The 26835-nt window shown below is 40.9% G+C and overlaps 1 long non-coding RNA gene across 1 annotated transcript in view; it reads right to left on the bottom strand.

Moving 5' to 3' along the window:
• Window positions 1–1092: 1092 nt before the first annotated feature.
• The window catches only part of LOC136175265 (uncharacterized), a 53255-nt gene continuing 27512 nt past the window's right edge, over window positions 1093–26835 (bottom strand). The window contains exons 2-3 of the long non-coding RNA XR_010664443.1: window positions 7364–7443; window positions 1093–1124 (exon numbers count right to left, since the gene is read on the bottom strand). This is a non-coding gene — a long non-coding RNA (uncharacterized lncRNA). The remainder of the gene's footprint in view (window positions 1125–7363; window positions 7444–26835) is intronic.

Below are 26835 nucleotides of genomic sequence, written 5' to 3'. Positions count from 1 at the left end.
CTCATTACACTGAAAGAAATAAATACTTATACTTTATACTGTTGGGGAAGTGGAAATTTGCGCCTTCAGTTCAGTTCAGTTGCTCAGTCGTGTCCAACTCTTTGGACCCCATGGACAGAAGCACACCAAGCTTCCCTGTCCATCATCAACTCCCAGAGCCTACTCAAACTCATGTCCATCAAGTTAGTGATGCCATCCAACCATCTCATCCTCTGTCATCCCCTTCTCTTCCCACCTTCAATCTTTCCCAGCATCAGGGTTTTTTCCAGTGAGTCAATTCTTCACATCAGTTCAGTTCAGTCACTCAGTCATGTCCAACTCTTTGCAACCCTATGGACTGCAGCATGCCAGGCCTCCCTGTCCATCATCAACTCTCGGAGTTTACTCAAACTCATGTCCATTGAGTTGGTGATGCCATCCAACCATCTCATCCTCTGTCATCCCCTTCTCCTCATACCTTCAATCCTTCCCAGCATCAGAATCTTTTTTAATGAGTCAGTTCTTCCCATCAGGTGGCCAAAATATTGGAGTTTCAGCTTCAGCATCAGTTCTTCCAATGAATATTCAGGACTGATTTCCTTTAGGATGGACTGGTTGGATCTCCCTAAAGTCCACGGGACTCAAGAGTCTTCTCCAACACCACAGTTCAGAAGCATCAATTCTTCAACACTTAGCTTTCTTTATAGTACAACTCTCACATCCATACATGACTACTGGAAAAACCAAAGCTTTGACTAGACGGACCCTTGTTGGCAAACTAATGTCTCTGCTTTTTAATATGCTGTCTAGGTTGGTCATAACTTTTCTTCCAAGGAGCAAGCATCTTTTAATTTCATGGCTGCAGTCACCATCTGCAGTGATTTTGGTGCCCAAAAAAATAAAGTCTGTCACTGCTTCCCCATCTATTTGCCATGAAGTGATGGAAGCAGATGCCATGATTTTAGTTTTTTGAGTGTTGAGTTTTAAGTCAGCTTTTTCACTCTCCTTTTTCACTTTCATCAAGAGGCTCCTCAGTTCCTCTTTGCTTTCTGCCATTAGGGTGGTGTCATCTGCATATCTGAGGTTATTGATATTTCTCCTGGAAACTGATATTTCCACCTTATCCCTCTTGAATTCCTGTGGGACTAATAATAAAAGTGAGATAAAATAGATTAACAGGCAAAATGAAACATTGTAATTCATGCACATGGAGATATGATAGAAAAGGAACCTAAGAATTGGCCAAGGCAAGCAACTTTTATACTTTTTAGATAAAAACAAAACAAAACAATAAATTTGTGCAGTGACAGGACAAAGAATTTTTGGTTTTGGATGCTCAGTTAGTGAAGAATCTAAACAGAGTTTGGGCTTGGGGTAGTAAATTAAAGAAGTAACAAGGTTTGTTTAGGATTTGTCTGTTCAGGATTCTTGGCCTGAATTCCTTATCTCTAGGGATAGGGTCTCCTTCTGCCTCCAGATGCAGGGAGGGCACCTTTCACATGAGAGATCTATTCCCTGCTTTCAGGGAGAATGATGGGGAGGTCAAAGTGTCCCTCTTATGTTGGCCATTTCTTATGTAACTTTATTCAAAATAACCTATATGCTATGAGGCACATTTTGGGGTGGCCTGCCCTAAGCCCCAGAAATACACAAAATGTACCTACCAGAAGAATCAAAGCAGCCAAAAATATTAACACCTACTTTGAAAATTAATAAGAATTTAAATGTATTTTATTATATTTAGCCTCCTTTGGCATTATAATTACCTTTTTATGTGCTTCTTTAAAATTTTCACTTTGAATCATGGACTTTAGAAATGTTAATTAACTATAATTATTATTCTTTTTTGATGGTCAAAGAGACAACATGGCCTTTGAGAGCCCTGTTATATTGGCTTCAATGTCCAGTCAGTACTATTTCAAGTTTTTTTGGAAGTATCATTTTCTCAGATATTATGAGCCCTCCTTGGTTTTTCCCTGTTCCAAGACATGGAATTAACTATGCTTTAAAAAGTCTTGGGAACTTCCCTGGTGGTTCAGAGGCTAAGACTCCATGTTCCCAATGCAAGCAGCCCGAGTTAAACACCCTGGTCAAGGAACCAGATCACATGCCACAACTAAGACCTGGAGCGCCAAATAAATCAATATATATGTATATATTTTAAAGTCTAGGCTTTTTTAAAGGAGCATAGTAGAACCCAAAATCTGGATATTGGGTGTGCAAATCAATTTGGTAGTGAGTAAAGTTGTTTACAGGTGACAAACTTGATAAGTAATTTTCTTCCTGAGTCCCCATCAATTTGCATTAAATCTTTCCACTTTTATCCAACTCTTACTTATTCTAATATATGAATATAATAATTTAATATACATTCTACTTCCTTAATTTTTAACTCCTTACCAAATCTATGGTTGTAAGTTCTTCTCTTTTATAATCTTTATGTGAATCATCCATCACCACTCAGAAGTCTCCTCATGGATGCAAATTTGTTTGCATTCTTTTTTTGGTTCAAAATGATTTAGGGCTCAATTGTAAGAAAGATTTTCTTAGCTGTTAACATCTATACCTTGGTTATTTAGAAATGACGTGCTCTGCTTCAATTTTGATCCTTTTGGGGAATAATGTAGGTATAAATATGAAACAAAAATGAACAGCTTAGTGTTGTAATCAAATAAAATTTGGTAACAAAGCAAATCTGATACATATTTCATGAGTTGTTATTGTGATAATAAGATAATTAACCATGTATGGAAAAGTTTGCATAAATGGTGGTAAGTATACACCTGAAGATTGTATGTCAAAGCTTAGATGTTAGGAGAGCTAAGGGAAGATTGGACATATGAGAGAGATCAGGAAGCTATTCTGAGGACCCTGAACAGTTCTCAAGTGGTGCTCAGCAGCACCCACATGTCATGACCTTTTCAAGTCATCAGCAGAAAGGACAACTTTCTACCCAACTCTAAGTCCATGAGAGGAATGGTTTACCCACATGTTCTGTGTTGGACTTCAAGCGACTGCCATAATACCTGACACAGAGAAGATGCTCAATGCTTATTCGTGGAAGGAAGAAAAGGAAGGCAATGAAGGAAGAAAAGAAGGGACTGAATGCTTATATTTCCAGCCATTCCAAACAACTGTGTAAATATGTAACAAAGGCAGCACAACTAATTATATAATACAAGCATAACTCAGAGATACTGCGGGTTAAATTCACTTCTGGCTATCACAATAAACTATATACTGCAATAAAGCAAATATGCAATAAAGGAGAGTCTATGAGTGACTATGCAATAAAGCAAATCACATGAATTTTTTGGTTTTCCTAGTGCATAGAAAAGTTATGTTCACACTATACTGTAGTCTATTTGTGCAACAGCATTGCAAAAAAACCCCACTGTACCTACTTTAATTACAAAGTACTTTATTGCTATAAACTGCTGTCACCTAAGACTTCCGTGAGTCATAATCTTTATGCACTAGTAAAGAGTAAATAATATAAAAAAATCAGTGTTCACATATCACCATAAAAATATAATAATAATGAAAAAGTCTGAAATAATGTGAACCGATAGATTTGTTCAGTGTAAGGTCGCCACAAACCTTCAATTTATAAAAAGCACAGTATCTGTGAAGTGCAATAAGTAAAGCACAATAAAATGAGGTATACCTGCACTAACTAAGCAAAACTACATCATTTCAGGAAATCCCCCTATGAAAGTGATGTGTGTGTGCTAAGTCACTTCAGTTGTGTCTGATTCTTTATGACCTATGCACTATAGCCCACCAGGCTCCTCTGTCTATGGGAATCTTCAGGCAAAAATACTGGCGTGGCCTGCCATGCCCTCCTCCAGGGGATCTTCCCAACGCAGGAATCAAACCCACATCCCTTACATCTCACAAGAGGATTGGCAGGCGGATTCTTTACCACTAGTGCCACCTGGGAAGCATGTGAAACAGATAGACATGACAAATGTCACTGATGGAGCATGTGAAGTGTTTAATGATTAAAAGGGTCCCACCTCCACACAGTAGAGCCTCCACAAATGGTTCCATTTGAACAAAGTGTCCAAAATAGTCAAATCCATAGAGACAGAAAATGCCGTCTCTGCTGGTTGCCTGAGGTTTGGAAGAGGAGGGAAGTGGGGAGTGACTCCTAATGAATTTCCCATCGCCATGATGAAAATGCTCTAAAATTGATTGCATGATGGTAGCACAACTCTGTGAGTATACTAAAAGCTATCAAATTGTATACTTTAAATGGTGAATGATATGGTACGTAAATCTTAATAAAGCTGTTACAATAAAAGGGAGGAGGGCAGACTCATGCACACTAGCTCAAGTTTAGAAGATGTCACCAAATCCTCTGCTCCAGCCAAGAATCAATTATAAGTAACCCCAAGACTTCCCTGCTAGTCCAGTGGTTAAGATTCTGCACTGCACTTCCAATGCAGGGGGCCCAGATTTGATCCCTGGTCAGGGAACTGGATCCCACATGCCTCAACTAAAGGTCCTGCATGTTGCAATGAAGATCGAAGAGCCCATGTGCCATACTGAGACCTGGCACTGCCAAATAAATGAACTTTTTTTATTTATTATTTTTTTAAACTTTTTTTTATTTTAAATAACCCCAACCTACATAAATAACCTACCACCTGGCCAGTATGAAATAGTATTATTTTAATTTGAGGTCTAGTAAAATCACTGTAACCTAAAAAAAGTATCTAAAGTATTATATCCATGAATAAGTATAGAAGTAATGAAAAAAAATTAAATCCATAGTTCTAACAATTCAGACTTAAATGTGGTAATAGCCTTTGTGAGTATTTTGTTTTCACGTTTCTGTCTGCTATTTGGTGTATTGGGATGTTTCAAATGTTTGAGGAATTAGTCTTACTGGATTTGTGATTATTACTCAGATTGGTTAAGGGAATTTAAGTAAGTGACATGGTGATCGATAGAATGGACTTCTCAACAGTCATTCCACTCTGGGATAATTAGTAAAAGCCAACTGGCCATCCCATTCTCCTCACCAGTGACTGGTTTAGGAACAGGCATGTGACACAACTCTGGCCAATGAGATGGGAGTTAAAGTACCCAGAGAGCTTCTGGAGTTTTCCACAGTTACAAATAAGGGAAGTAAGAGTCTTGCTTTCTCTGAATTGTTGTGTCTGGATATGACAGTGTCATCGCAGCAGCCGCAATGCTACAAGCCTGTGGGTGGTGCCAGCACACGGAGAAGGGCAGAACCAAGAGGATCGTAACACAGTGGAGCTGCAGCCCAGGGGCACCATGCCCGCAGCCCACCCCCCTTCAGGGATTTCTGTTATTTCCAGCCAAAACAAACATTTTATAATAGGATTTAAATGTAAAACTTTATTTTGAGAAGCTTTAAAAATTTATTAGTTTTGTCCATTGATTAGGCATATAAATTTGATAAACTGAGCATCAATTAGACTGGAAGTTGTAGAAAATGTTTCTCTGCACAGAAAGAAATCCCCTGGACTCTGAAGAACCTAGAAATAGTGTGGCAAGGCAAATTGCAAAGAGAGCTTCATACCCTTGATCCTTAAGAGGACCTACTGGTAACATGACACATGTCTTCACCTGTAACATTTATTATAAACTCAGGGAAGGAATCACAAACAACTGATTTCTGCTGGTATCTATAGGAATCACAAACACTGGTTTCTGGTGTAGGGCAAGAAGTTTGAGAGCCCAAAGGAACAGATCACTAGCAGCTATGCTCTTTTATCAACAACCAAAGGGGACTTCACAGACCAGGAGTCCCCAGTTCAAATGCCTTTAGGGCCCAGAGAGGGTCCATACATGAAGGAAAATGAGTGGAAATGAAGCAGTAGGGAATGGTGCTCCCATCTACAGGAAGCATCGCTACTCAAACGCAGGTGATGCTACAGTGAGGAAATGCAGCCTTATTGTTGCCAAATCTTCCTTTTTTTCAAGAAAAGCCAAAAAACTGAATCATGTGAATCATATGAAGTTTTAGATTAGGGCAACCAATTCAATTTTTTAAATATTTATTTGTCTGTGTTGAGTCTTACTTGTGGCATGCAGGATCTTCATTGCATCATTTGGAATCTTCTCGATGTGGCACGTGGATTCTCTAGCTGTGGCTCTCAGGCTTGGTAGTTGTGGCATGCAGCATGTGGGATCTTAGTTCCCCAACCAGGAATTGAACTCACATCCCCTGCATTGCATGGTGGATTCTTTATCATGGGGCCACCAGGGAAGTCTCCAAGCAATTCAATTTTAAAAACAAAACACTGTGGGGCCAAATAGAATACATCTACAAGCTATCTGTGGTGCATAGAGTATCAGTTTGCAACCTCAGCTGGTAGGTTTAGAGCACATGCATAGGATGGATATATGTGGAACTGTGCAAACATTTCCTTCTCACAGGAACCACTCATATACTGAGATTTGGGGCCACATAGCTGAAAAGATGTAATTCGTAATAATAGCCCAGCAAGTATGAGCTGCAAAATGCACATGCACAGTTGAACAAAATAATCTGTTGCATGCGGCTGGTCAGTGTCATCTGCTTAAATATCAAACACGAAGACAAAATTTTTATTTCTATCCTTGCCAGAGTCAAATTGGGTATTTATGATTAGTTACCAACATGATCAGTCCTACTAAATTCCTTTATTGTGTTCCCAGATTTTATAAATCAGGATCAGTCATTCACTTGCAACCGAAAAATTAAAAGGGAGAGAGAAAGACTTTGACCACTGGCCCAAATGGCACATGAGTCTCAAGAAAGTCTTGTCATACCTCTCTGGAGCTTCCAGCATAGCCCAGCACAGTCCCTGGTCTGCAGGAGTCACACAACAAGCATTCCCTGGTTTCTTGAAGATAAGAGTAAATCCAAGGCCCGTGAATGCCTCTGACTCATAGAAAACTCTGCTCACTTTCATGAGTCTATATGTGTGTCATTTTTTAAAAACTGTGATATGACACATGGTAGTAGGAGGAACTTAGATATTAAGAACAATTTCCGGACCAACAGACTGTGAAACATTAGAGCAGGTTACAAATGAGGAAGTGGAGGCTCCATCTATGCAGGAAGTTTCCCCCCGTGTACACGCCTGATTCTGTTGGTCAGATGCTATCACTGGTGAGACAGAGGTGATGTTTGTGCAGTGCGTCCCTGCCAGTCTGCTCTTCCCTTTTAGTAACAGCGGCCACTGACCAAGGGTCAACCTGCTCACTATCCTAGGTCTTTAACTTATCCAATCCTCACAGAAACCCAGTAAGATAAATTATCCCCATTTCACAGATGAGGAAATTGAGACTTCAGAGAAATGAAATATCTTGCTCAAGTTCATCCTGTTAAATAAATGGCAGAACCAGGATTAGAACCCACCTCTGTGTAGCTTCCAGGTCTAGGCCATTTCTCTCAGGCCATGCTGCTACAGGTCCCGTGGGCCGAACACCTGGGGCTACCTGTGGGAAGGACAGACCAAGCAGCAGGTTCAAGCAAGAAGACCATTATGCAAAAAAGTCATGAGAACTCTGCCGGGACCAAAGAGGAAGCCAGTGTCAGGAAAAGAGAGAAAATGCCAACTGGGGAAGTGACAGAGACATGAAGGGGTGGTAAGGTCAAGGGATATCCTTCTAGAAATGAATGTGTAGTGACTTGGAGAGTCCAGGAAGTGAAGAGGGAGTTCCTTTTAAGCTACACCTAGCCTGTGAACTCAAGCTTGCCAAGCAGCAGACTGGGAGCTACTGACTCATCTGCTCAGATTTTCCTTTGGTGACTCCTAACCTACTAACAGCGCCCACGGACAATTTTCATTCCCACTCCCCCACCAACCAGCAACTTTCTTTGATATAGAGGAGCGACAACACTATTTCCAATAATGATTCTACAATTTAGTCAAGTGCTTATGTCCATATTCAATATACATGTAATCCTGTAGCTTTCCTTCTCTAAAAAACTGTCCCTGTTGTTTCTGCCATGATAGGGCCCAAGTTCTTGGATTAGCATTATTGCTACAGTAGAAGAGGGCCAGCTTGAAAATTAGTGGGTCCCTACAGCTTCCATATATTTATATGTTAAGCCATATCAAGATTCAAGGGATTAGATCTGATAGACAGAGGGCCTAAAGAACTATGGATGGAGGTTCGTAACACTGTACAGGAGGCGGACCAAAACCATCCCTAAGAAAAAGAAATGCAAAAAGGCAAAACGATTGTCTGAGGAGGCTTACAAATAGCTGAGAAAAGAAGAGAAGCAAAAGGCAGAGGAGAAAAGGAAAGATATGCCCATCTGAATGCAGGGTTTCAAAGAATAGCAAGGAGAGATAAGAAAGCCTTCCTAACCGAACAATGAAAAGAAATAGAGAAAAACAACAGAATGGGAAAGACTAGAGATCTCTTCAATAAAATTAGAGATACCAAGGGAATATTTTATGCAAAGATGGGCACAATAAAGGACAGAAACAGTATGAACCTAACAGAAGCAGAAAATATCAAGAAGAGGTGGCAAGAATACACAGAAGAACTATACAAAAAAGATCTTCATGACCCAGATAATCACAATGGTGTGATCACTCATCTAGAGCCAGATATCTTGGAGTGCAAAGTCAAGTGGGCCTTAGGAATCATCACTACGAACAAAGCTAGTGGAGGTGATGGAATCCCAGCTGAGCTATTTCAAATCCTAAAAGATGATGCTGTGAAAGTGTGGCATTCAATAAGCCAGCAGATTTGGAAAACTCAGCAGTGGCCACAGGATTGGAAAAGGTCAGTCTTCATTCCAGTCCCAAAGAAGGGCAAGGCCAAAGAATGTTCAAACTACCACACAATTGCACTCATTCCACATGCTAACAAAGTAATGCTCAAAATTCTACAAAGTAGGCTTCAACAGTACATGAATCGAGAACTCCCAGATGTTCAAGTTGGATTTAGAAAAGGCAGAGGAACCAGAAATCAAATTGCCAACATCTGTTGGATCATAGAAAAAGCAAGAGAATTCCAAAAAACATCTACTTCCACTTCATTAACTATGCTAAAGTCTTTGACTATGTAGATCACAACAAACTGTGGAAAATTCTTAAAGAGATCGGAATACCAAACCACCTGATCTGCCTCCTGAGAAATCTGTATGCAAGTTAAGAAGCAAAAGTTAGAACCGGACATGGAACAATGGACTGGTTCCAAATTGGGAGAGGAGTATGTCAAGGCTGTATATTGACACCCTGGTTATTTAACTTATATGCAGAGTACATCATGAGAAACGCCAGCCTGGATGAAGAACAAGCTGGAATCAAGATTTCAGGAAGAAATATCAAAAATCTCAGATATGCAGATGACACCACCTTAATGGCAGAAAGCAAAGAGGAACTAAAGAGCTTCTTGATGAAGGTGAAAGAGGAGAGTGAAAGAGCTGGCTTAAAACTCAACATTCAAAAACTAAGATCATGGCATCCGGTCCCATCACTTCATGGCAAATAAATGGGGAAACAACGGAAACAGTGACAGACTTTATTTTTGGGGGGCTCCAAAATCACTGCAGATGGTGACTGCAGCCATGAAAATAAAAGACACTTGCTTCTTGGAAGAAAAGCTATGACAAACACAGACAGGGTATTAAAAAACAGAGACATTACTTTGCCAACAAAGTTCTGTCTAGTCAAAACTATGGTTTTTCCAGCAATCATGTATGGATGTGAGCGTTGGACCATAAAGAAGGCTGAGTGCCAAAGAATTGATGCTTTTGAACTATGGTGTTGGAGAAGACTCTTGAAAGTCCCTTGGACTGTAAGGAGATCCAGTCAGTCAGTCCTAAAGGAAATCAGTCCTGAATATTCATTGGAAGGACTGATGCTAAGCTTCAATACTTTGGTGACCTGATGTGAACAGCCAACTCACTAAAACAGACCCTGATGCTGGGAAAGATTGAAGGCACGAGAAGTGGACAACAGAGGATGAGATGGTTGGATGGCATCACCGACTCAATGGACATGAGTTCGAGCAAGCTCCAGGAGATGGTGAAGGACAGGGAAGCCTGGTGTGCTGCAGTCCACGGGGACGCAAAGAGTCGGACACAACTGAGTGACTGAACAACAATAAACCATATCACCTTTCCTACTTAACAACTGTGACTGAAGAATTGGTATTTTTATTGCAAAATCAATCAAAAAACGAGGTCCAGGCCAACTTTGGAGCAGGAGTCCCCTGTAAACTATTTTAAGAGGTGCTGTGGGGGACTTCCTTGGTGGTCCAGCAGCTTAAGATTCCATGTTCCCAATGTAGGAGGCCTGGGTTTGATCCCTGATCAAGGAACTAGATCCCACATGTCACAACTAAGAGTTCGCATGTCACAACTAAAAGTTCCTGTGTGCTGCAACTAAGACCCAGCGCAGTCAAATAAATAAATAAAATTACCAAAAAACATACAAAAAAAATATGTGATTTGAAGAATTTCCCTGATGGCCCAGTGGTTAAAGAATCCCCCCTGCAATGCAGCGGCCACGGGTTCAATCCTTGGTGGGGGAACTAAGATCCCACAAGCCATGGAGCAGCTAAGTCCGCCAGCCACAATTACTGAGCTTGCGCTCTGTAGCCCATGTGCTATAACTAGAGTCTGTGCCCTGCAATGGAAGACTGTGCATGATGCAGTGAAGATCCCACTGCAGCTAAGATCCAATGCAGTCAAATAAATAAACAGTAAAAAATTTTGAAAAGATGTGCTTTGGATCCTTCATCCCCTCTGTTGAGAGTTCATTTCCTAAACTCCAGTATGGTCCCAGTAGCTCCAGTCTCTATGTTCAGATAGAAAGTCCAAGGAAATGAATACAATCTCAGAGACACAGAAGAGAATCACTGGGCTGGGCTTCCAGCTGCTCAACTAGATCTGATATCCAGTTCCTTTAATTAAACTAGAAAATTCCTGGACACACAGGTCTCAAGAAGCAGGAGGGATGGGGAATACGTGTAACTCAATGGCTGATTCGTGTCAATGTATGACAAAACCCACTGAAATGTTGTGAAGTAATTGGCCTCCAACTAATAAAATAAAATTTAAAAAAAGAAAAAAAAGAAAAAAAAGAAGCAGGAGGGAGCCCCAAACCTGTCCTGCTGATCAGTACCTTTGGGAAATTCTTTCATTCAGTTCGTACTTTCCTGAAGCCCATTCCCCCCTAATTGTGAGGGCAGGAAGAGAAAAATAAACCAGAAATCAAATAAGTAAACAAACCAGAAGGACTTTTCTTTTCTTTCAATGGCCTTAGGTTGGGCAGGTCAACAAATCAACATAAGGACACATCTTCCTAAAGTTATTTCTCACCCTACTCTCCCAGGGGTTTCCCAGTGGGTAAAGAATCTGCCTGCAATGCAAGAGACATGTGTTCGATCCCTGGGTTGGGAAGATCCCCTGGAGAAGAGCATGGCAATCCACTCCAATATTCTTGCCTGGAGAATCCCATAAGGTTAGAGTAGCTCCTCTCCTGCAAAGAGTCAGCACCACTGAAGCAAATGAGCATGTACCCACCTACCCCTCCAGGCACTATGAAGAAAGTTAGAGCTGACTTGCCTATGACTGCACTGAAAGCATAAAGTTCCCCAGTCCTTCAAGAGTTTGGCCTAGGCATTAGCACAATTCTGGGAAATGTTTGGGATTTTAGGCTCATTCAGTTAACCCATAATCAATTTTTGAGTACTTTCTATTTTCTTTGTGCTGAGTCAGAAATAATGAAATACCCGCCAGGATCTGCCCAGGACAGATTCTGCTCTTTAGCTGCTCAGGGTGCAGTAAAGGAGATAAAGCATGAATTTGATGACTGTAATTGAAGGAAGAAAGTGATACATGCCACAGAGAGAGATAACCAAAGAATAATCATCATTTATATTTGAATGGGGATTTCTGAAGTCAGTTTCCTTATATTATCTCACTTGCTCCTTGACACAGCTTGTGGTGGACATCTGCCATGACTCTCATTCAGCATCGCTTCCCCCTTTGGGTTAAGTGCACCCTAACTTCTCAGGGAAGAATACTCCACCCACCTACTCGGATCCTGTGTCCTACTGCCAGAACAAGTTTCCCGGGCCCCAGCCAATCCAAGCATGGAGTTCTAGCCATTGGTGACCACCTCAGGGACTCACTCACTGAGGGCAATGAAATTTCAATTGGGATTTCTTTGTTTTTGGTCACACTGCAAGTTTTGTGAGATCTTAGTCCCTTGACCAGGGATCCAACCCGGGCCTCACCAGTGAAAGCACAGGGTCCTAACCCACTGGTCATCCAGGGAAACTTCTAGTTAGGACTTCTGAGAAAGAGATTCCAAATTAGTCTGCTAGATTTAGAGCACAAAGACTGTGTGTTCTGGGACTGCTGCCACTCTTTGAACCTGAGTCTGGAGGTGACAGAGCAAAAAGCAGAACTGAAAGGAGAGATACCAACTCTTGATTATATCATTTGAGCCTGAACTTCACCCATGCCTGAAGCTATCTCTGCCCCTCAACTTTTCACTTATATAAACCAATAAATACTGTTTCATCAGAAGCCAATTTGGTTCAGCTATATAAACCAATAAATACTGTTTCATCAGAAGCCAATTTGGTTTGGGTTTTTCTGTCACTCAAAAGCAAGAGTCACAAAAGAAACTTTAACTCCATGGGGTAGATATTTGTACCTCCATTTTATATAAGAAAAATTGAAGAATTTCCCTAGTGGGCCAGTGGCTAAGACTCTGCACTCCCAATGCAAGGGGCCCAGGTTCAATCCCTGGTCAGGGAACTAGATCCTACATGCCACAACTCAGAGTTTGTATGCTACACTTAAAGATCCAGCATGCCACAACTAAGACCCAGCACAGCCTAAGTAAACAAATATTTTTTAAAAAAGAAAGAAAGAAGAGAAGAATTGAGGCTAAAGAGTAGAAGAACCAGGTCCTGACAGCAATTCACAGATTCAGTCCTTCATACCATAGCTGCTTCCCTCAGTGACAGAAACTCAGAGGAAGCATAGGTAACTTGAGGCCAGAAGGATCAGCCAGTCTTTGCAGGAGCACCAGCAGAGCCGGACTTTGAAACGCAGCTTGCATTGGGCCTGAAGTGATGGCAAAAGTATTCTGAGTAGTGGGAGGGAGGCTCGTGAGGGAGGGGACATATATATACTACATATATATACTAATGGCTGATATAGCATTAGTATAGCAATCACATTGCTACATGGCAGAAACCAACACAACATTGTAAAGCAATTATCCTCCAATTAAAAACAATTTAAGTATTTTGGATGAGGGATAATATGAAAGGTGATGGATGTGAGAAACTTCAGGGGCACTTGGAAAATAGCAGGTACTTGGGTGTATCAAAAGATTGGGTGTACAGGAGAAGATAATAAGAAGTAGAGTTAGGAACATATTTAGGATCAGAATATTTGGAGAAGAATCTATAAAAATACTAAATCACTAGGCTGTACACTTGAAACTAATTAATACTGTAAATCGACTACACTTCAATTTTTAAAAATGTTTGGGGAACTTGACCTCTATCCTGAAGGTCAGAAATTCCCAAACCCCACTGTAATAAACATTGATTTTAATTGACCAAAACTCAATCTTCACCAGCTTAGTTGTACTAGATCTTAAAGATGAGCTCTACTGACACAGGAAATAAGACTCAAAAGAACCCAGTGAGGAGAAAGAGTTAAATACTTGGTTTTGTATTCCAAAACAGTGTCTGGAAACCAAGACAAGCTGACGGAACTGAAGCAGAACTCACTGCTCACATAAAGAAAAATGCTGGATAATTTTTTCTTAAGATGTATCTGACATTGAAACGAGAAAGGGAAATTCTCAGGGGCCAGAAATCAATAGGAACCCAAAGCCATCACGGTAAGCAGAATGCAAACCTGAGACAGGACAGGTCTTAGGGATTAGGGGTGAGATTTTAATGTTGCTATGGAAGCAGAAGATGAGGCCTTGAGCCCTGACAAGACCTGAAATTGGAATAAAAGTCCTATCTACTCCCCACAGAAGGATAGAAAAGCTCTGCTTACTACCCTGGGGAAGGAGCAAGAATGTTCTCCACTGGCCTGGGTCACAGGCAGAAAAGGAATCACAAATGATAATTTGGGGCCCCAAGACTGTTCTGCACCAGTGTGGGACCCAAATTCACATTATCCATCAGGTTCAGGTGACAAATATTAAGCAAAATACAAATAAATTCAACCCTAGACATCATGGTAAAATTGAAGAACATCAAATATAAGAGACAAAATTTAAAAACAATCTATGGAAAAAGAATACCTACAGAAGTTGAATAGTCTTTAGCAGGCCATCATCAACAATAAATGACAGAAAACAAAGGAATATCTTAAACCCGCTGATCTATTGAGATGCTAAAGGGCAATGAGAATGAGAATCAGGAGAATGTTGGCTACCCAAGCAGAGGGATGTTTTGAGAACTGAGCAAGTAGTAACATCAAAGCTGCCAAACAGTCAGGTACGATGGGGACAGGGAAACGTACACTGCATTTGGCAACCTGGACATTATCATCAGTGGCTTTGACTTAGTGGTTTCAGTAGAGGGATGGGGGACAGAAAACAGGTGTGAGGAGACCAAATTCAACACAAGGAAGTGAGTTTTTATCTCCCCAAACCCCTTACTTCAAACACATAGCCAGCCATGACATTTAAAAATATAAAAATGATTTTTTTAAAAAAGATATAGCTGGGGACTTCCCTGGTGGTCCAGTGGTTAAGACTGCATGCTCCCAAGGCAGGGGGCTCAGATTCCATCCCTGGTCAGGCAACTAGACCCCACATACCACAGCTAAAGCTCAGATGCCACAACTTAAGATCCTGCATGCCGTAACTAAGGCCCAGTGCAGCCAAATAAATTAAAAGTAAAAAAAATATAGCTGTACCCTCATATACGTCCATGAGCCAGAAATGAAACACAGTAAAATCAGTGGGGCCCGTGTCTCAGGCTTATGGGCTCCAAGTCTGGAAGCTGGAACTGCCAACCCAATTGGCAGTTGGGTACACATTCAGTGACTATGGGGATCAAGTGCTCCCCTTAATGGGGGTTCTGAAACTCATGGCTTGATACCAGAGGCTTATGTCTGCTCCATTGTTTGTGAAAACAACCCAAACAAAACAGCTGGACTCTGGCTTTATTAGTGTCTGGGGAGGTAAGGGCACCTTCCTACCAAAGACCAAGTCACCTCCTGGCCCTTGACCAGATATGACATTCCTAACCTCTGGGGATGGAGCATCATAATCCTCCTGGCTCTATCTAGGTTGAGGGCCAGAGGGCCAGACAGTGGCATCTTGAGAAGGGATGAGAGGAAAGTCAGAAAAAGAGAGAAATCAAACAAAAACAAATATTCTCTTACTCAAACTATAATTCCAAAACATATGAAAGAACCTACTTGGTGAGAGAGATGGCCTTTGAAATTAACCATCAGATCAGAAATTTTCTCAAATTTCCACTGGAAATTTGTGAAAGAGTGTAAACAGACTTTAAAATAGGATGTTGAAAATGTTCAGAGATGAATGCACACCTTCCATTTCAAGAGGAAATTATTAAGCAAAAACAGACTGAAATGAAACAATATGAACAATAACCAATCAGAAATCCTTGAAATGAAAAATACCCTAATTGAAATCTAAAAGTCACCAATGGGGCAATCCTCAGTCTTTAGGACACTGCACTTGGACTGCGGAGAGCCTGGGTTCAATCCCTGATTAAGATCTGATCCTGCAAGTCACTCAGTGCAGCCAAAGATAAAAAGCTTTAAAAGGCCATAACAGGAGAAACTCTAGATTGAACACACTCATAGAGTGAATTAGAGAACTGCAAGAGAGAACTCAGGAACTCACTTACAGTATAACATGAGGTGAATGGAAAGTAACAGTAGTTAAAACATGGAGAACAGATTAAAAAGTTGAAATATTCATATAACAAGAGCTTCAGAGAAAGAGAATTGAAAGAAATAGCAGAAAGAGCAATATTTGAAAAGCACTGAGTATTTTTTTCCCAGAATTGAAGAAAAAGCCTTAGGAATGAAAGAAATTTATTTCATTTATTTATTTTTAGTCAAAGCAAGCATGATGTTTAGTTGCAGCATGTGAACCCTTCATTGCAGCACATGGGATCTAGTTCCCTGACCAGGGATCAAACCCAGGCCCCCTGCATTGACAGCGCCAAGTCTTAGCCACTGGACCACTAGTGAAGTCCCTGAAAGAGATTTAGACTCAGCAAAATTATTATTCAAGAGTGTTAGGGGAGTTGAATCTCATCATATAAAAACTAACAAATTCTTACCCCTCATAGGCCCTTCCTAATGAACTAGTGGATTTTGATTCTAATATGCACATTTGTTCACATTTTAACATCTCTGAAGTCACGATGCATATTACAATCAACTGGCAACTTTTAGTTTTGTTTCCCCTTTTTTAAAAAGCCTAGATTTTTATTTTCTTTAGTCTTCTATGTCCTTATCCTAATGTATCTTCAAACATTCCATCAGCTGTGTGAATCTCCTTTCAAGCATACTTTTTCCCTTTAGTCATGCTATCTATCACATCTCCTTGAAATCTTCCCTGGAGCCTTCTGACTGGTTCCAGTGTGAGCTGGTTGTCCTCTAAGCCTGCAGCATCATCGTCATCTTGGCTTTTTCATTCACCATTGTTTCGGGGACTTCCTTTCCCTCCCTTTCGAGACAAAGACCTGGTCCCCTAGTTCCCATTCTTCCTCCCTTTTGGTTTATCCTCTTGTTTTCCTGGAGCAAATTCTCCTGTTTTGTCCCAAGAATGCACTGGAAGCAAAATTTTTTGAGACTTTGAATGTCTGAAGAATTTTTTCTACCATCACTTGATAGCTTGGTAGGGTTAGAATTCTACTTAAAAAATATTTTTTTTTCTCAGTATTTGAAGGCATTTTTCCATTGCCTCCTAGCTTTCCATGAGAAAGGTGAGAATTCCAATGTCTTATCTTTAAGGCTTTGTAGAAAATGGTTCTCTCTGAAAGGTTTTGGGAACACCTCCTTGTTCACACTGTTCTGAAACTTCTCCATGGAGTACTAATTTTGATTCACTCTGCAAGACTTTCAGCAGACTCTTTCATGTTATGATGGGACCTTCATCCCAGGTCCAAGTCTTAGCAAGTCCAAAGCCTCATCTCCTGTTGCCATAACAACATGAAGTCCCATCCTTAGTGCCTGAGACCCATCCAGTCCCAGCTTTGAATTCTGCTCAGCATACTAGCTTTGGGCTACATTTTGATTTCTGCCTCCTGGAAATTTCCCTTTCTTGCTTTCAAGCTGCCTTGGTGACGTCATCCTGTCTCATGGTCTTAAAATACCATCTATACCCTGAAACAACTTGAAAATTATATATCCACAGCAGACCTCTCCAAACCTGCTTATTCAGCTGTTCCGTGATATCTCACTTGTATGTCCAACAGAAATCTCAAGCTTAACATTCCAAAGTGGAATTACTAACAGTTCTACTAACCCTGCCCCTCCCCTAGTCTTCTGCTTCTCAGTAAACAATATTCTTCCAGGTGCTCAATTTGAAAACCCGAGTCACCCTGAAGTGTCTGTCTCACACCTGCATACAATGCCACCAGCAAATCCTCTCAACTCTACTTTCAAAACACATCCAGAAACCAGTGAATTCCTCCCATCTCTGTTGCTAACACCTAGGTCCAAACCACCCTGTTGTCTTGCCTCAATTACTGAAATAGCTTTCAATTCAGTGGTGTTGGACTTTCACTTTGGTGCCCTCAGAGAACTTCAGCTCCTATATTCATGTCCTTGAATGGTTCCTCCCTTCAAATCAAAACTGGCCCTGTACCTGCTTTAAATAAAGAGAATGTGGCAAAACTGACGCTGAGCCAAAGTTTTTAGAAGGCTTTCCAGCTTGTACTCCTACACTTCTGGAAGCCCTGCACCACCACGTAAGAAGTCTGGCTACCCTGTTAGAGAGGCCACATGAAAAGAGGGAGAGGCTACCAGACCATCTGGAGGTGAACCAAGGAATCCAGCCAACAGCAGGAGCCAAGCTGCCCCAGACCTGTGGCCCCAAATGTTGTTGCAGCCAGACCCTGACTGTGAGCTCACGTGAGTGAAGGAACCACATGGGACATTTCAGGCCCAGCAGAAATTGGTAGTCCCGCTGTGCTTTGTCCAAATTCCTGGCCCACAGAACCATGAGTGACAATAAAAGTTTGTTGCTTCAGTCTCTAAGTGATGGGGTGGTTTATTTTGCCCCACATGCAATCTAAAGTCTAGCATCCCTGCTTCCTCCTTCACATGGCACCCCTCCCCGCTCCTTCGGCTGTTCTCCACAAAACAGCAGCAGAGATCCATCCAAAATCTAAACGAGGCACTGTCACTCCTCTGCTCAGAACCCTCCAGTGCCTCTCATCTCACTCAGAGTAAAAACAAAATCTTTAAAACAGTCTACAAGGTCTCAGAGGGTGGCAGACTAGGGCCAGTGGGCCAGACCCTTGTACTACAGAAAAAAAAAGACTTCGATACTTTTTAAAGGTTGTTTAACATTTTTAAAGGAAAAATGTGTGATAGAAACCATATGTGGCCTGCAAAGCTTCACATATTTACTATCTGGCTCTTTACAGGAAAGTCTGCCAGACCCTGCTTGTCACAGCCTGGCTCCTTGATGACTCTTGGTCACTCCCTTGGCTCATCTAGCTCCAGGCCAACTCCTTGATAAATCTGCAGTTTCTCGCAGTTACTCCACAGCCAGGCATGCTCACTCCCTGCGGCCTTTGCTCCTGCTCTCTCCTTTGACCCTTTCTTCCCCAGCTAACTCTTCTATCTTCCTCAGGTCTTTACTCAAATGACCTTCTCAGAGGGGCCTTATCTGACCATGTTATTTAAAGTTACAATCCCCTGCATACATGCTCTAACTCTCTCAGCTTTATTTTCCCTTATATCACATATCACCAACATATACTTTTAACTTTTTGGTGTCATTGCTTATTTCTTATATTCTCCAAAAGAAGAGTAAACAGCATGTGGACAGAAACCTCTGCTTTTCACTGATACATTCTCAGTGCCTAAACCTATTCCTGGTGCATTGTAGGTACTCAATATATATTTCATGAATGCCCTTATGAGTCACAAAAACCACCACTTTCTTCTGTTTTCTGTGTAACACTTGCTGTAAATGCCATATTTAGGGGTTTACCCACCAACTCATGACAGTGGGAACTGCAGAATAAAACTCAACAGATATCAACTATCCAATGTAATATTTTAATCAATAAATAAATATACCTCCCATGCACCTTTCAAAAGAAGGAATGGGAATTGAGGAGGTAGAAACACAGTAAGTTGACAATCTTCTCAAGAATTTTTGCTGTGAATAGAAATGGAGAAATGGGATGACTGACAGAGTAAATATGATCTAGGGAGGGTTAAAAATGGGGATCCGAGGCATAATCAGATTAACACAATCAGTAGCATAGTAGAAAGTTCAGTTCAGTTCAGTCGCTCAGTCTTGTCAGACTCTTTGCAACCCCATGGACTGCAGCATAGGAGAAAGGAGGGGATTAAAGAAGTAGATTTCTTGATGAGATGAGGGCAAAAAGATGTAGAGCGTGGAGAAGAGGCTGACTGGTTATGGGCAAGATCTATCTTTTCTAGAACAGAAGGGAAGAAGGAGCAGACTGCAGCAGAGCTTAAAGCCTTGTGGATGGGAAGATGAGGTAGTTCACATCTCCTGGCTTCACCTTCGTGAATGAAGTGTGGGAGGTGAGGCTATCAGCTGAAACTAAGGGGTGAGCAGGATACTGGAAGTTTGAGAAGAGAGAAAAGTTAGAGACCTTACTAGAGAAATGTGAAAGGACAGCCAGGCAGTTGTTGAAGGACCATCTGGAGTCTGTAATCATATATTTAAACAAAGCAGTCAGCCCAATTGGTGATTTCTCTTAAGCAATATCCAGCTAGTTGGTTGCAGGTGCAGAAAAGACAATTGTTGTTGTTCAATCGCTAAGTTGGTCTGACTCTTTGCGACCCCGTGGATTGCAGCACGCCAGGCTTCCCTGTCCTTCACTATCTCCTGAGCTTGCCCAAGCTCATGTCCATTGAGTCAGTGATGCCATCCAGCCATCTCATCCTTTGTTGACCCGTTCTCCTGCCTTCAATCTTTCCCAGCATCAAGGTCCCTTCGAATGAGTTGGCTATTTGCATCAGGTAGCCAAAGTAATGGAGTTTCAGCTTCAGCATCAGTCTTTCCAATGAATATTCAGGATTGGTTTCCTTTAGGATTGACTAGTTTGATCTCCTTGCTGTCCAAGGGACCCTCAAGAGTCCCAAACTCATGTCCATTGAGTCGGTGATGCCATCCAACCATCTCATTCTCTGTCGCCCCTTTCTCCCCCTGCCTTCAATCTGTTGAGTTCAATTAGAGTGACCATAGTAAGGCAGGGGTTATGATTGTGTGGTCTTCAGACCAGGAGCATCAGAATTATTGAAAACTGGTAAGAAATGTAAAGTCTCAGTCTTCATTCCAGATGTCCTAAATCAGAAACTCAGAAGGTAGGGCCCAGCAACCCTTCAGGTGACCCTGATGCTACACCCAGTCAAGTTTGAGCAGCACTGCAATAAAGGGAAAGAACAAGTGACTTCTCTGATGGTCCAGCGGCTAACACTCTGTACTCCCAATCCAGGGAACCCAGGTTTGATCCTTGGTCAGGGAACTAGATCCCTCATGCTGCAACTAAGAGTTAGCATGCCGCAACTAAAAGATTCACATGCCACAATTAAGATGCTGTGTGCCCCAGCTAAGACCTGGTGTAGCCAATAGATTTTTTTTTGAAAAAGGGAAAGAACAAAGAGATCTGACAGTGTTTATAAGGGAATAATTAAATGGCAGACTAGAGAGTCTAAACTGGAAAAGAAAGGAAGTAAAGGCATGAGGAACTGACCAATAATGATAAAGTAATGGGGCTCAATGACTTAGAATATAATGTAAATAACCATAGTATGGTATATTCATTTTCTATTGCTGCCATTACAAACTACCATAAACTAAGTGGCTTGGAAGGTTTCCATGGCAGCTCTGCGGTAAAGAACCCGCCTGCCAATACATGAGACATGTGTTGGATCTATGGGTCAGGAAGATCCCCTAGAAAAGGAAATAGCAACCCACTCCAGTATTCTTGCCTGGGAAATCCTATGCACAGAGGAGCCTGGCAGGCTACAATCAATGGGGTCACGAAGAGTCAGACACTACTTAGCAACTAAACAACAATAAAGTGGCTTGAAATAGCACCCATTGATTATCTCATAGTTCTGTGGGTCAGAAGTACTAGTACAATATGGCTCAGCTGGGTCCTCTGGTCAAAGTATCAAAAAGGCTGCAATCAATGTGTTGCTTGGACTGCATTCCTCACAGGAGATTCTAAGGAAAGATCTTCTGAGATTATACAGGTTGCTGACTAAATTTAGTTCCTTGAGGTAGGAGGTATGCAAGGCAAAATAGGAAAACTTTTGAAGTCACCTCCTCCTGCAGGCACACAACTATTTACAGAGCAACTATCTGTGAGAACGTGCTGACAATCAGCAGAAAAGATTTTTCACCACTAAAAGTGGTGGGCTTCCTTGGTGGCTCAGATGGTAAAGAGTCTGTCTGCAATGCAGGAGACCTGGATCCAATCCCTGGGTCAGGAAGATCCCCTGGAGAAGCAAATGGCAACCCACCCCAGTACTCTTTCCTGGAGAATTCCATGGACAGAGGAGCCTGGCAGACCATAGTCCATGGAGTCCATGGAAAGAGTTGGACATGATTGAGCAACTAACACTTTCACTTTCTTTCAAAGATATAAAGAAAGAACTATGATGAGATAGGTAGGAGGGATAGAGGCACAGTATAGTCGAGACCCACACCCCCAGGGAAGTGACCCACAAAGGGAAGGATCATCACAATTACAGAAGTTCTCCCCAGGGAGTGAAAGGTTCAAGCCACACACATCAGGCTCCAGAGGTCCTGCACCAGAAAGATGCAGGGCTTGTGTACAAAGAACCAGAGAACTGTGGGCACCAGAAACTCTGTTCTCAAAGGGCACTTGCCAATTCTCACAAGCTTCAAGCTCCCAGGCGGAGACAATAATTTTAAAGGATCTTGAGTCAGATCCACTTGCGAACCTCGGAGAGCCTCCTGGAGAGACAGGAGGCAACTAGGACTCCCCCTGGGGACACAGATTCTGACCACCACCAATTCTGAGAGATTGTTCCATCATACAGACACTAGTCTGGCAAGTGATTTTTTGGCATACTCTCTCTAGTTTATTAGCCCTGCGAAATTACCCACCCACCAGCTGGCCAGCACCAGTCCTTGGGACCGCCCCACCCTCCCACCTGAGACCACATAGCCTGCCCACCGGGTCCTACCCCCACAGTCAGCAGGCTGGCACCAGCCCCGTGCCACCCCAGGCCGTGCCGCCAGTCACACAGCACTCATCCCTCCCACCACCGAGATTATACAGCCCCCACAGTGGGTACCCCTAGAGCATTCAGTTCTGGTGACCAGAGGGGAGTGTGCTGCTGGGCCCCATAGGACGTCTACATAAGGACAGTTCCCCAAGAATGGAAAATGTTACCAGCCTACCCAATACATAGAAATAAACACAGAGAGTCAGGCAAAATGAGGAACAGAGGAATAAATTTCAAACCAAGGAATAAAACAAAATTCTAGAAGAACCAAGTGAAATGGAGATAAGCAATCTGGGTAGATAAAGAATTCAAGATAGGGATCTCCCTGGTGGTTCAATGGCTGAGACTCTGAGCTCCCAATGCAGGGGGCCAGGGTTCCATCCCTAGTCAGGAAACTAGATCCCACATGCTGCAACTAAGAGTCCACATGCCACAACTAAAGATCCTGCGTTCTGCAAAGAAGAATGAAGGTTCCCAGGCACTGCAACTAAGACACCATGGAACCAAATAAATAAATATTAAAAAAAAAAAAAGAATTCAAGATAATGATCATAAAGATGCTCAGTGAACATGATGAGAAGTATAACAAAGACTCAGAAAATATAAAGGAACAAACAATAACTGAATAAAAAATACACTAGAGAAAATCAACAGTAGATTAGATGATACGGAGAGAGAGATCAACAAACTAGAAGAGGAACAGAAATTACCCAAGCCAAAGAGAAAAAAAAATTTTTTTAAATGAGGATAGTTTAGGAGACCTCTGAGACAACATCAAGTGTATGAACATTTGCTTTCAGGGTTCCCAGAAGAAGACAGAAAGGGGGCAGAAAATTTATTTGAAGAAATAATACCTGGAAATTTTCTTAACCTAGGGAAGAAAACAGGTCCAGGAAGCACAGGAAGTCCCAAACAAGATGAACCCAAAGAGGGTCACCATGTCACATTATAACTAAAATGGCAAAAATTAAAGATAAAGAAAGAATTTTTAAAGTAGCAAGAGAAAAAGCAACTAGTTACATAAGAACTATCATAAAGCTATCAGCTGACTTTTCTTTTTTTTTTTTTTTTTTATCAGCTGACTTTTCAACAGAAACTTTGCAGGCCAGAAGGGAGCTGCCAGACATATTCAAAGTGATGAAAGATAAAAACTACAAGAATACTCTAGCCAGCAAGGCTGTCATTCAGATTTGCAGGAGAGATAAAAGAGTTTTACAGACAAGCAAAAGCTAAAAAAAGAGTTCAGCAGCACTTAACTGGCTTCACAAGAAATATAAAAGGGACTTCTCTAAGCAGAAAAGATCACAAACAGAATTATGAAAATTACAAAAGGAAAAATCTCATTGGAAAAGGTAATTATAAGTAACGGTGGTAGATCAAAACTTACAAAGCTAGTAAGAAGGTTAAAAGATAAAAGTAGTAAAATCACCTATATCCACAATAAGTAATTAGAGAAAAGGATATGCAAAACAAAAAGATATAAAATATGATGTCAAAACAGGGGGGTATAAAATGCAGGGTTGTTAGAATGTGCTCAAACTTAGATTAGCAACTTAAAATAATCATGTATATTTAAAGGTGGTTATATATTAATATGAACCTCATGGTAACCATAAATCAAAAACTTATAACAGATACACATACACAAAAGAAAATGGAATCCAAACATAACGCTAAAGATGGTCATCAAATCAGAAGGGAGGAGAGCAAAAGAAGGAAGTTACAAAAAAGAACTATAAAAACAATCAGAAAACAATTAACAAAATGTCAGTAAGTATATAACCTTTTACTATGTGGATCACAACAAACTTTGAAAAATTCTTAAAGAGATGGGAATACCAGACCCCTTACCTGTCTCCTGAGAAATCTGTATGCAGGTCAAGAAGCAACAGTTAAAATTGCACATGGAACAAAGTATTAGTTCAAAATTGGGAAAGGAGTACAGCAAGATTGAATACTGTCACCCTACTTATTTAATTTATATGCATAGCACATCATGTGAAATGCTGGGCTGGATGAATCACAAGCTAGAATCAAGATTGCTGGGAGAAATATCAATAACGTCAGATGAGGTTACATGCAGACAACACCGCCCTGATGGCAGAAAGTGAAGAACTAAAGAGCCTCTTGATGAAGGTGAAAGAAGACAGTGAAAAAGTTGGCTTAAAACTCAACATTCAAAAACTAAGATCATGGCATCCAGTCCCATCACTTCATGGCAAATAGAAGGGGAAAATGTAGAAGCAGTAATAGATTTTATTTTCTTGGGCTCCAAAATCAATGGACAGTGAATGCATCCATGAAATTTAAAGATGCTTGCTCCTCAGAAGAAAAGCTATGATAAACCTAGGCAGTGTATTAAAAAGCAGAGACATCACTTTGCCAGCAAAGAGCTATCTAATCAAAGCTATGGTTTTTCCAGTAGTCATGTACAGATGTGAGAGTTGGACCATAAAGAAGACTGAGTGCCAAAGAAATGATGCTTTCTAATTGCAGGGCTAGAGAAGATTCTTGAGAGTCCCTTGGACTGAAACAAGATCAAACCAGTCAATCCTAGGAAATCAACCCTGAATACTCACTGGAAGGACAGTTGCTAAAGCTGAGGTTTCAATACCATGACCACCTGATGAGAAGAACCAACTCATTGGAAAAGACCCTGATGCCGGGAAAGATTGAAGGCAGGAGAAGGGGATGACAGAGGATGAGATGGTTAGATAGCATCACCAACTCAATGGACATGAATTTGAGCAAACTCTGGAAGATAGTAGAGGACAGAGGAGCCTGGCACGCTACAGTCCATGGGGTCACAGAGTTGGACATAAGATGGCAACTGAACAACCACCACCACATACCTATCAATAATTACTTTAAATGTAAATGGACCATATACTCCAGTCAAAAGACAGTGTGACTAGATAGATAAAACACAAGACCCTATACATATTGCCTACAAAAGACTAACCTCAGATCTAAAAACGCACACAGAAAGAAAGAGAGATGATTGGGTAAAGATACTCCATGCAAACAGAAACAAAACAAAAAATCTACAGTAGCAATACTTAAACAAAATAAACTTTAAAACAAAGACTGTAACAAGAGACAAACAAGCACATTATATTATGATAAAGGGATAGATCCAAGAAGAAGACACAACCATTGTAAACACATGTGCCCAACATAGGTGCACCAAATATATACAGCAAATATCAACAAGAATAAAAGGAAATTTTGATAGTAACACAGTAATAATAGGAAACTTTAACATCCCACTTACATCAATAGATTATCCACAAAGTAAATTATTAAGGAAACTGTCACTGTTTGCAGATGATATAATACTATGTATGGAAAATTCTAGATGCCACCAAAAAACTTTAGAACTAATAAATGAATTCAGTAAGATAGAAGGATACAAAATTAATATACAGAAATCAGTTACATTTCTATACAATAACAACAAAATCTAAGAAAGACAAATTAATAAAACAATCCCATTTACAATTGCATCAGAAAGAAGAAAATACCTAAGAATAAATCTAACCAAGGAGGTAAAAGATCTTTACTTGGAAGACTGTAAGACACTGATGAAAAAAATCAAGCATGACATAAACAAATGCAAAAATATACTACGCTCATGGATTGGAAAAATTAATATTATTAAAATGACCATACTTAGACCACACTCTCTAAGGCAATATATAGATTTAATGTAATTCCTATCAAAATACTAATGGCATTTTTCACAGAACTAGAACAAATAATTACAAAATCTGTATGGAAACACAAAAGGCCCCAAAGAGCCAAAACAATCTTGAGAAAGAGGAACAACGCTGGGGGTATCATACTCCCTGCTTTCAAACTATACTACAAAACTACAGTCATCAAAACAGTGTGATTCTGGCAAAAAAGAGACAAATAGATCAACAGAACAAAATAGAGAGCCCAAATATAAACTCACACTTACATGGGCAGGTAATCTACAACATTCCCAGGTGGCGCTAGTGTAAAGAATCTGAATACCAATGTAGGAGACCTAAGAGATGGAGGTTTGGTCCATGGGTTGGAAAGATCCCCTGTAGAAGGAAATGGCAACCCATTCCAGCATTTTTGCCTAGAAAATTCCAAGGACAGAGGAGACGGGCAGGCTACAGCCCATGGGGTCACAAGGAGTCAGACACGATTGAAGCAACTTAGCACAGGACAATATACAACAAAGGAGGCAAGAATATACAATGGCAGAGAGACAGTTTCTTCAATAAATGCTGCTGGGAAAACTGGACTGCTACATGCAAAAGTATCAAACTGGACTACTCTCTTATACCATGCACAAAAATAAATTCAAAATGAACGAAACATTTAGATATAAGAACTGAAACTTTTATAAAACTCAGAGAAGAAAATACAACCAATATATTCTTTGA

This window comes from Muntiacus reevesi, chromosome 9 (assembly GCF_963930625.1).
Source record: "Muntiacus reevesi chromosome 9, mMunRee1.1, whole genome shotgun sequence".
Lineage (NCBI taxonomy): Eukaryota > Metazoa > Chordata > Mammalia > Artiodactyla > Cervidae > Muntiacus > Muntiacus reevesi.
The sequence above is the reverse complement of the archived record's forward strand: the minus strand, read 5'-3'. Positions and strand labels throughout refer to the sequence as shown.